Source organism: Hippopotamus amphibius, chromosome 9 (assembly GCF_030028045.1).
Source record: "Hippopotamus amphibius kiboko isolate mHipAmp2 chromosome 9, mHipAmp2.hap2, whole genome shotgun sequence".
Taxonomy (NCBI): Eukaryota; Metazoa; Chordata; class Mammalia; order Artiodactyla; family Hippopotamidae; genus Hippopotamus; species Hippopotamus amphibius.
In genome coordinates this window covers 41,669,821-41,682,528 of record NC_080194.1, presented here as the reverse complement: position 1 = coordinate 41,682,528, position 12,708 = coordinate 41,669,821, and the positions used below count along the sequence as shown (strand labels likewise).

Below are 12,708 nucleotides of genomic sequence, written 5' to 3'. Positions count from 1 at the left end.
GTGATAAGTGGTAGACCCCCAACCCAGTTTAACCTCTAACCTCCCATGGACACCCTCAGTCCTAGGATGGAAGATACTAAGCAACAAGCAAGGAACATGTGCCATTTATTAAGGAAATGCATCTGTTCCAGACCCAAAGACAAGGACAATAGAGGGAACAAATCCAATTGAGCCTCCTGGAAAAAAACCCTCACTCAAGCTTAGCCTATCTTTTTGGTTCTGACAAGGATGAGCCTGGCTTAGTCTCAAGCCTGTTCGTACTGGGATTCTAAGTGTTTTTAAAAAAATTATCACCATGGAAGTAAACCAAGATTTTGGAAACAGCCTCATTATTTTTATTATGATCGCTAGAAATTAAAGAATGGCTAATACATTAAACCCTTTGCTCATCAAACAAATCAACTTCCTGAATATGCCATGAAATGTCAGTGACTCAATGAAAAATGCTCCCCCCACCCTTGCCCCTACCAAACAACATACTAATTCATTCTTCAAAACCTAGCTCTAAGTGACATCTCTTCTATAAGCCTTCCCTAACTCCCTTTAGCAATTAGTCATTCCTTTGGGCTCCCATAACACATTATGATTTGTTTACACATATCTATCTTGACTCTCTACAGTGGACCCTGTGATAATACCAACTACAAAGATCTCCCTTTGGGACTGAAAGATTTGTTATCCCAGCTGCTGGGAAGTACTACCAAAAGACAGCCCTCAGCTGTCGGCCTTCTTCAGAAAGGCCTCCGCTGAAGAGAGATGCCTCACCCAAGGTCAGATCCTCTCCAGAGGATAGCCCATATCCAAAAGCCAGGCGCCCTGGCTCCAACTTAGGATAACTTTAAAGGGTGATCCCAGCTTCATACTCTCCATGGATTGGCTGAGGACTTCATTAAGATACTATCACAACTCAATTTCTTCCTCCGCTTATTTCTGCTTCCTTCTCTTCTCTCCCACGGGTGGTGTCCAAGCACAATCTCTAATAAAGCTCACGCAGGATTACCTCCAATTCAGCATCTGCTTCCCAAGAAGTCAACCTCTCAACCTCCCCCAAAGCTCCCCTCAGTACGTAATGAACTTCTTCAGCACAGGAACAGTATCCTTTGTTTACCATCCCAGAACCTAACTGGGTCTGAAACACAGACGTATCATTTTCTAAATTAAGGACAACCATCATGAATGTGCTTTTAAAACACAGTCTGAATGATCAAGTTACTTTATTATTTTTTCAATATTTATTTATTTGACTGTGCCAGGTCTTAGTTGCAGCACGCGGAATCTTTAGTTGAGGCATGTGGGATCTAGTTCTCTGATCAGGTTAGGGATCGAACCTGCGGCCCCTACATTGGAAGCACTGAGTCTTACCCACTGGATCGACTACCAGCGAAGTCCCATGATCAAGTTACTTTAGAAGTAATTTCTAACTTACAATTATGATAGACTAACTCTTATAACAAAAGGAAGCCATGAGAGGAAAGATTCTTGGTAGAATTTATCATTTAATTCAGAGGTTGCTAAAGGGAAGAGAACGCAAAATGGCTGGATACAACCAGTAGATACTTCTTTGGCCTATTATATATACACACATATATATAATATATGGTATATTATGCACACATATGTATTTTGAAATGTGTTTTTTTAAATAAATTTATTTATATATTTTTGGCTGTGTTGGGTCTTTGTTGCTGCACGTGGGCTTTCTCTGGTTGTGGTGAGTGGGGGCTACTCTTTGCTGCAGCGCACTGGCTTCTCATTGCAGTGGCTTCTCTTGTTGTGAAGCGCCGCTTTAGGCACGAGGGCCTGAATAGTTGTGGCTCACAGGCTGTAGAGTGCAGGCTCAGTAGCTGTGGTGCACCGGCTTAACTGCTCCGTGGCATGTGGGATCTTTCAGGACCAGGGATCGAACCCATGTCTCCTGCACTGGCAGGTGGATTCTTTACTACTGTGCCACCAGGGAATTGTAAAATGTTTATGTATATGTATATACTGTCTTAACCAGCTGATAACACTTAAAATAGGGATACCTCAGAAAAATGATTAAGCAGACTAGGACTGTAATCACTTCATGGCAGTAACAGTCTGGATGGAGCTTAGTAGGAACTGTCTCTTTTGATCAGAGCCATACTCTCCAATGTGCCACAATACCCACGCAGTATCATTCATCTCCATCAGCTGCCTGGCTCCAACAGGTTTTGAGTTTGTAACTTCTGATATAATCAGAGAAAGGACCACACATTAAGAACTCAAAGAGCATGTAAGTGCCAAGAAACAAGAGGTCAAAATTAGGTCAGAAAAAGAGTGAGAAACGTGAGGGCTTAAGGGATTAGAAAGAGAAGAGAAGGAAAGCATAAGAAAGGTACACAGGTAAGAATGGGTTATTTGTGTACCTCTACTATCTGACACTATAAGACACTAATGAAAGAAATCAAAGATGACACAAGCAGATGGAGAGATATACCACGTTCTTGGATTGGGAGAATCAACATTGTGAAAATGACTATACTACCCAAAGCAATCTATAGAGTCAATGCAATCCCTATCAAATTACCAATGGCATTTTTTACAGAACTAGAACAAAAAATCCTAAAATTTGTATGGAGACACAAAAGACCCCGAATAGCCAAAGCAATCTTGAGGGGAAAAAATGGAACTGGAGGAATCAGACTCCCTGGCTTCAGACTATACTACGAAGCTACAGTAATCAAGACAATTTAGTACTGGCACAAAAACAGAAATACAGATCAATGGAACAGGATAGGAAGCTCAGAGATAAACTATGGTCAACTAATCTATGACAAAGGAGGCAAGGATATACAATGGAGAAAAGACAGCCTTCTTCAATAAGTGGTGCTGGGAAAACTGGTCAGCTATATGTAAAAGAATGAAATTAGAACACTCCCTTACATCATACACAAAAGTAAACTCAAAATGGACTAAAGACCTAAATATAAGACCAGACACTATAAAACTCCTAGAGGAAAACATAGGAAGAATACTCTTTGACATTAAATCACAGCAAGATCTTTTTTGACCCACCTTCTAGAGTAATGGAAATAAAAACAAAAATAAATAAGTGGGACTTAGTGAAACTTAAAAGCGTCTGTACAGCAAAGGAAACTATAAGCAAGACCAAAAGACAACCCTCAGAATGGGAGAAAATATTTGCAAACGGATCAACAGAAAAAGGATTAATCTCCAAAATATATGAACAGTTCATCCAGCTCAACATCAAAAAAACAAACAACCCAATCAAAAAATGGGCAGAAGACCTAAATAGGCATTTCTCCAAAGAAGACATACGGATGGCCAAGAGGCACATGAAAAGCTGCTCAACATCACTAATTATTAGAGAAATGCAAATCAAAACGACAATGAGGTATCACCTCATACCAGTTAGAATGGGCGTCATCAGAAAATCTACAAACAGTAAATGCTGGAGAGGGTGTGGAGAAAAGGGAACTCTCTTGCACTGCTGGCGGGAATGTAAATTGATACAGCCACTACAGAGAACAGCATGGAGGTTCCTTGCAAAACTAAAAATAGAATTACCATATGACCCAGCAATCCCACTCCTGGGCATACACCCAGAGAACACCATAATTCAAAAAGACACATGCACTCCAATGTTCATTGCAGCACTATTTACAACAGCCAGGACATGGAAGCAACGTAAACGTCCATCAACGGCTGAATGGATAAAAACGATGTGGTACATACATACAATGGAGTATTACTCAGCTGTTAAAAGGAACGAAATTGGGACATTTGTAGAGACATGGATGGACCTAGAGACTGTCATACAGAGTGAAGTGGAGTCAGAAAGAGAAAAAACAAATATCATATACTAACACATATATGCGGAATACAGAAAAATAGTACAAATCAACCCGTTTGGAAGGCAGAAATAGAGACACAGATGTAGAGAACAAACATATGGATGCCAAGTGGGGAAAGGCGGTGGATGTGGGGGGTTGAGGGGGAATGAACTGGGAGATTGGATTGCCATATATACATTACTAAAAAGAAAAAAAATCAAATTGTACACTTTAAATATATGCAGTCTATTGTATGTCAATTGTCTCTCAATATAAGTTTTAAAAGAAAAAAAAAAGAATGGGTTATTTGTGTACCTCTCCTATTTGGCCTTCTATCTCAATACCAAGCCCCGTTTCCCTCATATGATAAACATATAACAAATGTACTTAACAGTTTATTATGTAGTGATGTCATTAACATTAAATTACCCAATTAAAGGAGTGAATCAGCATTCTGCTCAGTATGTACCCAGAATATGGTATATCAAGAATAAGGTACCACCAGAATATTTGAACAAAGTTACCCTAAGAGAAGTATTTCAAGTAAAAGATGTTTAATGAATAAAAGGAAATTGAAAAAGATACATCTGGCAGATTCTTTATGTAAAACAGAAAAGATAATCCACTGTTATTTATGGAAACATATATACACAGTAAAAGTAAATAGTAAAAGTAAAAGAGGGAGACTAGTTAGCAAAATTCATGAAGGTGGTGGCCTCTGGAGAGAGGAAGGGATATGAGACATGGAGCAGAGAATTCAGAGGATCCAAGCTTTTCTGTAACGTTTACTTCCTCTATTAACAACAACAAAAGAGCTAGGGGATGCAGATATTTGTACTAACTCTATTTCCATTTAGAAAATCTATTCAAGGACTTCCCTGCTAGAGCAGTGGTTAAGAATCCACCTGCCAATCCAGGGTACAAGGGTTCAATCCCTGGCTGGGGAAGATTCCACATGCCGCAGAGCAACTAAGCCCATGCGCCACAAATACTGAGCCTGCACACGCAACAACTACCGAAGCCCCTGCTCTAGGGCCCTCGTGCTGCAACTACTGAAGCCTTCAAGCCTAGAGCTCATGACTCCCGACAAGAGAAGCCACTGCAATGAGAAGCCTGCGCACAACGAAGAGCCAACGCAGACAAAAAAATTAAAATTAAAATAAATGTGTCAAGCCATCAAATAATGAAAATATTATAAAAAAATTTATTCCAAAGAGAAAGAAGTAATCCTAGAGAGTGAAATGTGTGGAATTTCTAAATTCAGTCAAGTTTAAAGGCACAGCACATATTCAAGTCTTTATCTTTTCAAAAATACATTAACTTGGCTCAAACTGAAACCCTCCTAAAGTAAGGACTAGTTAACATTTGAGTTCTTACTGTGTCCCAAGCGCTCTTCTAAGTGCTTTTTAATGAATTCTCTTATAAACCTCCCCAAATCCAATGAGGTAGTATTTTTATCTCTATTTCACAAATGGTGAAACTGAGACAAAAATAACTTGCCCAAGATCACAAAGCTATTATTTACTCCATATGCTATGCTCTTAGAGTCTAGACCTCTTTAAGAAAGGACACTGACACCTAAAGGGAAATGACTTTGCATTCATTATAAATAGGGAACCTATAAGACCAAAATTTGGCAGTAAAGATCCAGCACTATCAGGAGAAAGAGACACTTCTCTGGCAAACATGGGAGTTCTAGTCACCAGGAAGGTAATATCTCTTGCAGACTGACAATTTATAAGGTATCACAGTGGCCTCGATGAACTTTCCTATAAAGATTAACCACTTCCTTTACAGATGGACTGACTTACACTGGTTGCATTTGGCGGGGGGGGGGGGAGTGGTGAATAAGACATATTTAGAAAGAAAAAATAAAAATGAAATAGTGCTATACAGAAAGAGACAATGTCCCTAAATTTACTCTGTTCTCTATGGTCAATTCTCAATTATTAGGTTCTAATAATTCAGACTGTCAGACACAAGAAAGAGGTAACTTTAATAACAGGTTAACAGTAGTCCAATATTCCCCCACTGTCCCAACTAAAGCACAATAAACTGATGTCCAATTTTTGTGAGCTTTGTGAACTCTGGGTACAATGGCAAAACTCAAGTTTTCTTCCAGAAAAGTGGTGGACAGACCCTGAAACATGGTAACACCCAGTCAACTGCCAACTTTAAGTGCTATCTGAATGACTAAGCAAGCTTGCTGCTGACAACAGAAAGTTACACAAATGGGAAGTAATTTTTTTCTTTCCACTTCACTGAGTTCCTTTGTATTAAACTTAGAAAAGAGCAAAAACACTCAACATCTGTTAGACAAATGGACTAGTATAGGTACTACCCACTTTACAAAGTACTTTTTCATAGTCTCATCTACTCTTTACAAAAGTACTAAAAAGATAGGAATTATCATCCACAGATAAACTGAATAGAAAAATGACTGTTAATTTTTGCCTTGAATGGGTGAGGAGGGATTGGAGTTGGGGAGAATTCCAGGTAAAAGAGATCAGCCTAATCTTAATCACCTAATAACACATCCCAGCAAAACGATCCACAATCCTCTTGTTTTACAGTATCCTTCCTATGACTGATCCCCACATCAAGCCATTCCCCTAGTTTGAACATTCATTCTTCTCTCTAAAAACTATGTCCCCTTTTCTTTCCAAAAATTGCTGCTCAAGCCGCACCTGCTTCACATGACTGTCCCAGATTAGACCCTTCAGACTCTTATCAGTATAAAAATACTTCCCCTTCCCCTCCCCCTTTCCAACTCCTATTACATAAACTAATGCCTCCCAGCTGTTTTTAGTTATGCAATATATTTACTGTTATACCTGCCACTTGAGTGTAAGAGCTGTTTGCTGTCCTGGTAAAAAGCATCTTGATTTTGCTCAATTTCTCCCATTCGTGTGTAAAATTAATTTAAAATAATCCATAGTATCTAATACAGCTCCTTCCTTATAGTGCTGAGTAGCGTTTTTCCATCCCCTTAACATAACACTCATTTTACAAACTTAAGTAGTGAGGAATACATTAGCTTTAGAGACAAATCTATATTTAAAACTCTCTGCCACTTAGTATGTTTGCAATTCTCTGTAAATCTAAAATTAATTCAAAATAGAAAGGTTAAAGAGGAATAAAAAACCACTACTTGCTACTGTGTAATTGTAGTTAAGTCATGATATTCAAACTCAGATCTCAATTTCTATTGATACATCTGAACAATAGGGATTATACAGCCTATACCAAAGGACTGTTAGGAGGACAAGGTTGCCTGAAACTAGAGCTCCTCAAAAGCAGGTCTGTGTTTAGTTTTACAATATTTTTAATTTAAAAAATGTAATAACCCCCCCAAACCTTGACTGATCGATGCCTAGCTAGAACTCCATATATAATGACATTTTCCAATGTTTCAGCATCACCTACTGACCATTTAACATAACCATAAAGCACCACTGCAATCGATGGAAACAATTATTACCTCCCCACACAATATACTGAGGTCACTCTTATCATTCATTCACTTCTGCTCATCTCACATCTCTAGCCTCATTCCCAACTACTCACACCTTTTTAATTTACAAAACCATTTGCCTATTTCTTAAGAAGCTTATTCCAGCAAGAAGGGTTGGGTGTGCAGATACTGGTAATCTTTGTGTAAAAGAAGCACATGAGGGGACTTCCCTGGTGGTGCAGTGGTTAAGAATCCGCCTGCCAATGCAGAGGACACAGGTTCAATCCGTCTGGGAAGATCCCACATGCAGCAAAGCGACTAAGCCCATGTGCCACAACTACTGAAGCCAGCGTGCCTACACCCTGTGCTTCACAACAAGAGAAGCCCACGCACCGCAACGAAGAGTAGCCCCCACTCCCCACAACTAGAGAAAGCCCGCTCGCAGCAACAAAGACCCAACACAGCCAAAAATAAATTAATCAATTCATTAAAAAAAAAAGCACATGTAAGTAAGTAGGTGTGAAATGAGTGTCTCCAACACATATTCATGGAGGATGAACTGTTGCCTTCCTGAACAGACTAATTCAGGCATTCGATTATTTTCCCCTTAATCAGCGGTTTTCAAATATTGTTAGCTATGGAACCCAGTCCATAAAACAGACATAAGCACAAAAGCTGCTCTGGATGAAGTAAAGAGGCGTGGGGGCACAGAAGAACCCCATCAGCTAAGCTCTTTCAAAGAGGCTTACAGCTGTTATGAACCAGTGTGAAAAATCACTGTCCTAGATTAGTGGTTCTCAAAGTGTGGTCTGAAGGCTCCTAGAAGTCCTCAAGACCTTTTTCAGGGGGCCTAAGAAGTTAAAACTATTTTTATAATAATCCTAAGACATTATTTGCCTTTTAAAAAAATTGTGCTGATCTCTGCACCTAGAACCTGAACACGAAACCAGACAATGGCCCCAAACTGTATAGTCACTGGATTCTTCACGGCCCCAAACTGTATAGTCACTGGATTCTTCACTGCCAACCACCTATAGCACACACAAAAATCCACTTTCACTTGAATGTCCTTCACGGAGCAGTTAAAATTATTAATTGTATTAACTTTTGACATTTCAGTATACTTCTTTTCAACACTCTGTGTGATTCCTTTGGGAGATGAAGTGGGAAGCACTCAAAAGCACTTCTACATACTGAAATACAACGGTTGTCCCAGGGAAAAACACTTGGGTGATTACTTTTGAGTAGAAAGCTGAACCAACTGGTTTTGTTTTTTTTTTTAATGAAACACCATTTTTATTTCAAAGAATAAATGACAAACTATGGTTACCTAGATTTGAAGGGAAAACTGGAATCTTGAAAAGTTGTGTGTACCGCTATGAGCTTGTCAGCTTCCCAATTCTTAAAAGATTTATCTCATAAAATGGGTGGGAATATTAGCAACTGTAAACCTGTCAACATTTAGAAGAGCTGCATAACTCAGTGACCAATGATTCCTAATGACCAGTATATGATGTCATAAAATCATGCAAGGATAAACACCCATTCAAAGTGCAAGACAGACCAATGAATTTTAACATAACGTTGTACAAAAGTTCAATGATAAGGTTTCAGATTCCATGTTGCAATAAAACTTTAAAAAGGTTTAAGTAGTGTTAAAGGAGAAATCTACAATTATTTGAAAAGGCTATTAAGACATTCCCTTTCCCAACTACTATACTATCTGTATGAGGCTGGATTTTCTTCACATACTTCAACTAAAACAATATACCAACCATATGAATGCAAAAGATCTGCAAATTCAGTGGTCTTCTATCAAACCAGACATTTAAAAGATTTGCAAAAATGTAAAACAACGCCACTCTTGTTACTAAATGTTTTAGTAATTTTTCATAATAGTATTTTTTAAATCAATAAATCTTTTAAAAATCAGTTTCAGTTTCTAGTACAGTAAATATGACTAAATATAACCCACATAAACAAAAGCTGTTCAGAGTCTGCAATAATTCTTAAAAGCATAAAGGAGTCCCAAGATCTCAAACTTCAAGAACTGCTAGACCATTGCTAGAGCCTCCTTCTAATCGTCTGACTCCAGTTTCGCATCTTCCAATTTACCCTGCCTCCCAGCTTAAACTCACTCTTAGTACCAGATTTAGTTAATTAGAGCTATATTTTAAGAAATTATTTTTCCTTCTCTACTACAAAATTACAATTGTTTCACATTACACTGAATTAAGTACAAACTCTTAAAATATGGCAAATAATTCTGTGTTTATTAAATTCTCAGAGTCAGTACAATGGGACAAGACCTCCAGTTCATGTGGCATATAGTATATCAGTGAAACGGAAAGATAATGGAATCACAGAGCATCGCATTTAATTATATCAATTCAGCTACAAGCTCTTTTGACCTCTTTCACAAAAACTGAAATAAATCTCGCTCTATTTTCCCAACGACCTATTCCCTTTCAAACAGGACCTTGGGACTTCCTAGGTGGCGCAGTGGTTAAGAAAGAATCTGTCTGCAGATGCAGGGGACGGGTTCAAGCCCTGTTCTGGGAAGATTCCACATGCCACGGGGCTTAGAAAGGAGGGAAAAAAAAAAAAAAGGACCTTGATTTCTCCTATCCCAGAGAAAGGGAGGCTACCACCGAAATGAGAGGCGAAACTAAAGAAAGTGACTCTAGGGCTCTCAACTTTTCAGTTTCCCACACTAGCTTTTGACAATTTAAGGGCTTTCAGGGACAATTTTAACCAAATGCAACTTATTATCGGACTCCACAAGCACAGACCAGGCATGACAAAGGTAAGATTTTTTACTGAAATACTGGGAACATTTTCTCTAGAGCAGTGGTTTCACTCAGGGGCAGTTTTTCCTCCTAGGTAACATCTGACAATGTCTGGAGACATTGTTGATTGTTACAACTTAGGGAGGGGGTGTTATGAGTATCTAATGGCTAAAATACTACAATACACAAACGCCAAATACTTAGGTTCAATTCCAAACAACACAGAAGGCACCAAATTCTCAAGAAACTTTGTCAATTCTTAACATACTTTATCTCTAATACCTATTGTTAAATCTCTAAATTTCTTAGTCTCCTAAGCTTTGGACAAATTGCATAATTACAGATGTGCTCTTTATTTACTGGAAATAGAACATCAGTACCACTACCCCTTACTTCCTAAGGTTAATTGCTACTATAAAAATATCATGATAAAGCAATATTACTGACTTTTCCAAGCTATGAATTTGGTTCCCTAAAAGTTGTGCTTGTTCTTCGCTATCTAGGAACAAGTGGACATGAGTAAAGTGAGGTACCAAAATACCATGTAACACACAAATGGTATGTCCTCTTATCTGCGCCCCTATTTCAGGAGTACACAAATACCCAGCCTCTTTACAGACTATTTTTAGGCTTAACTCCTCCATATTTGTTTATCCATTCAGGCAAACACACTTACTGAGGGCCTACTCTGTGCCAAGCGAACTGAATACAAAGATAAAATTTTTTTTACCAGTCTAATAAAAAGACAGCTAAAATACAAAATGATTTGTGCTATAAACAGAAGTATCAAGTAAGTGCTGTGGAAGCTTGCAGGGGAAAGAATGCCAGGAAAGGCTTCCTAGAAGAGAAAATATCACAGAAAACATACCCTGTTCACCTCTTAGTATTAAGATTACAGTTCTCTTCTGCTCTCATATGCTACATTTTTCAGTTTTTGCTTCGTCATCTAAACAAGAGGAAAGTGACGATCTGACTTATGTGAACAGACCAAAGTGGCCTTCATCAAATCTCAATGAAGCATCAAAAAATAATTTTATCAAAGTATTTCCCAGTACCTCCTTCCTGTCCAACTTCTGGCTTTTTAAATATCCTAACTTCTTCGACCAACTTCCAAACACACCATCTGTCACTCAGTTAACAAGTGTTTCTTTCTGAATTTATAAGACTGTCACAGGAATGATCACTGCTCTTTTCTTTCTTTCTTCCAGTTAGCTTCTTCTCCCAAAATGGTTTAATTTTCTCACTTTATTCTACCACAATTTTCAAATTCAGTAAGAGAGAAGCTATGAGTTCCAAGGTACAAGAAATACAAAATGACTTCTGTGTACCTAAATCTTGTCCATATTTCCTGTTTTCTATTCCAATAATGTTGTAGTTCACTAACCGGATTCTTTCTTCTGGGTCCCCAACAGGTGACACAAACAAAAATTTCAGACCTGGAACAGGAAACTAGCCCTTGATATGTAGTTTTATCGATTCATTCCCAATACATAACATCACTGACATTCTTTACTCAACCTGTAAGCTTAGCTCTCATGGTCTAGGTTAGGGTGCCACTAACGAAGCGTCTGCCTTCCCATGAACAGACCTGGTAGCAACTAAATCGGAAACGCTACTGAAGACTTGGTATGCTTCTAACTATCCAATGTCCCCACCTTAACCCCCTTCACTCCTCCAAACGGAATCCTCAGTAATGGGAAGCTGGAACACCCAAGGAGAGCGGTATAGTGGAAAAATTTGTACACTGAGTCAGACCTGGTATTGGCTAATCCTGTTTCTTCTCTGGGCCTCGGTTTCTCCACCTATAAAACCTGCACGTGATGTCGGGTAGGGGGATTAGCTTAATTTCCAAGGTCTTTATGGCTATAGTAATCCAGAAACGTCACCTTTCTACTCGTGTAGCTTTACAAGGAACACGTGGGAGGACAGAAAATAAGCTATCACACCATTAAACCGTCCTTAATTCTCAGATACTGTTTTAAAAAGCTAACAAACTCCCGACCCACTCACCCTCCCCTGGGGCTGCAAATTTCCCCTTGGAGAAGCCAAGGCAAAATAAAGCCCATCCCGCACGCTGGTCCGGGAAGTGCTGGAGAAACCGTACTCAGGGTCTGAAGGCGCTGCCCCCGCCAAGGGCCGGCCCACCTAACCACCGCCGGACAAATGAATGAGTACAACCGGCTTGAGGGACGCCCCTCAACGTAGGCTGCAACGCAAGACCCCGAGGCCCAGATCCCACCGATAGCGATTCCTTCCCAGAGCCCGAAGAGCTGGGCCTCGGGGCCGCAGGGTCGCGGGCCCCGCCCCCTCCCTCCGGGCAGAAGGTGCGCGCCGGAGGCACGAGACTCGGGCGCGGAGAGGGCCTGGGACGCCCCGCGCACCCGCCCGCCCGGAGGGGAGGAGGAGCCTGCCGGTTCCCGGCCGCCACCACCCCGGCTCCCGACTTACCGCGGTGCGGTGGGGGAGGGGAAGTGTCAGGAGAGAGAGCCTAAGCCCGTCTGCCACCCGCCGCTCAGAGAGCAGCGCGCGGCCGCCACGAAACCGTCGCCGTCGCCGCCGCCGCCGATACCGACCGCCGCTTCGGGCGCAGCGCGCACAGGGCCCGACTGCGTCACACGCCGCCCGCCGTCAGAGGCTCGCTGAGGGCGCT

The 12,708-nt window shown here is 40.3% G+C and overlaps 1 protein-coding gene across 6 annotated transcripts in view; it reads right to left on the bottom strand.

Moving 5' to 3' along the window:
* Window positions 1–12,669, bottom strand: part of NUP98 (nucleoporin 98 and 96 precursor) — a 102,302-nt gene extending 89,633 nt beyond the window's left edge. For all 6 annotated transcript variants that reach the window (XM_057747930.1, XM_057747935.1, XM_057747931.1 and 3 more), the window contains exon 1: window positions 12,507–12,669. The gene's annotated coding sequence lies outside the window, so the exon portion shown is untranslated. The remainder of the gene's footprint in view (window positions 1–12,506) is intronic.
* Between the last annotated feature and the right edge of the window lie 39 nt (window positions 12,670–12,708).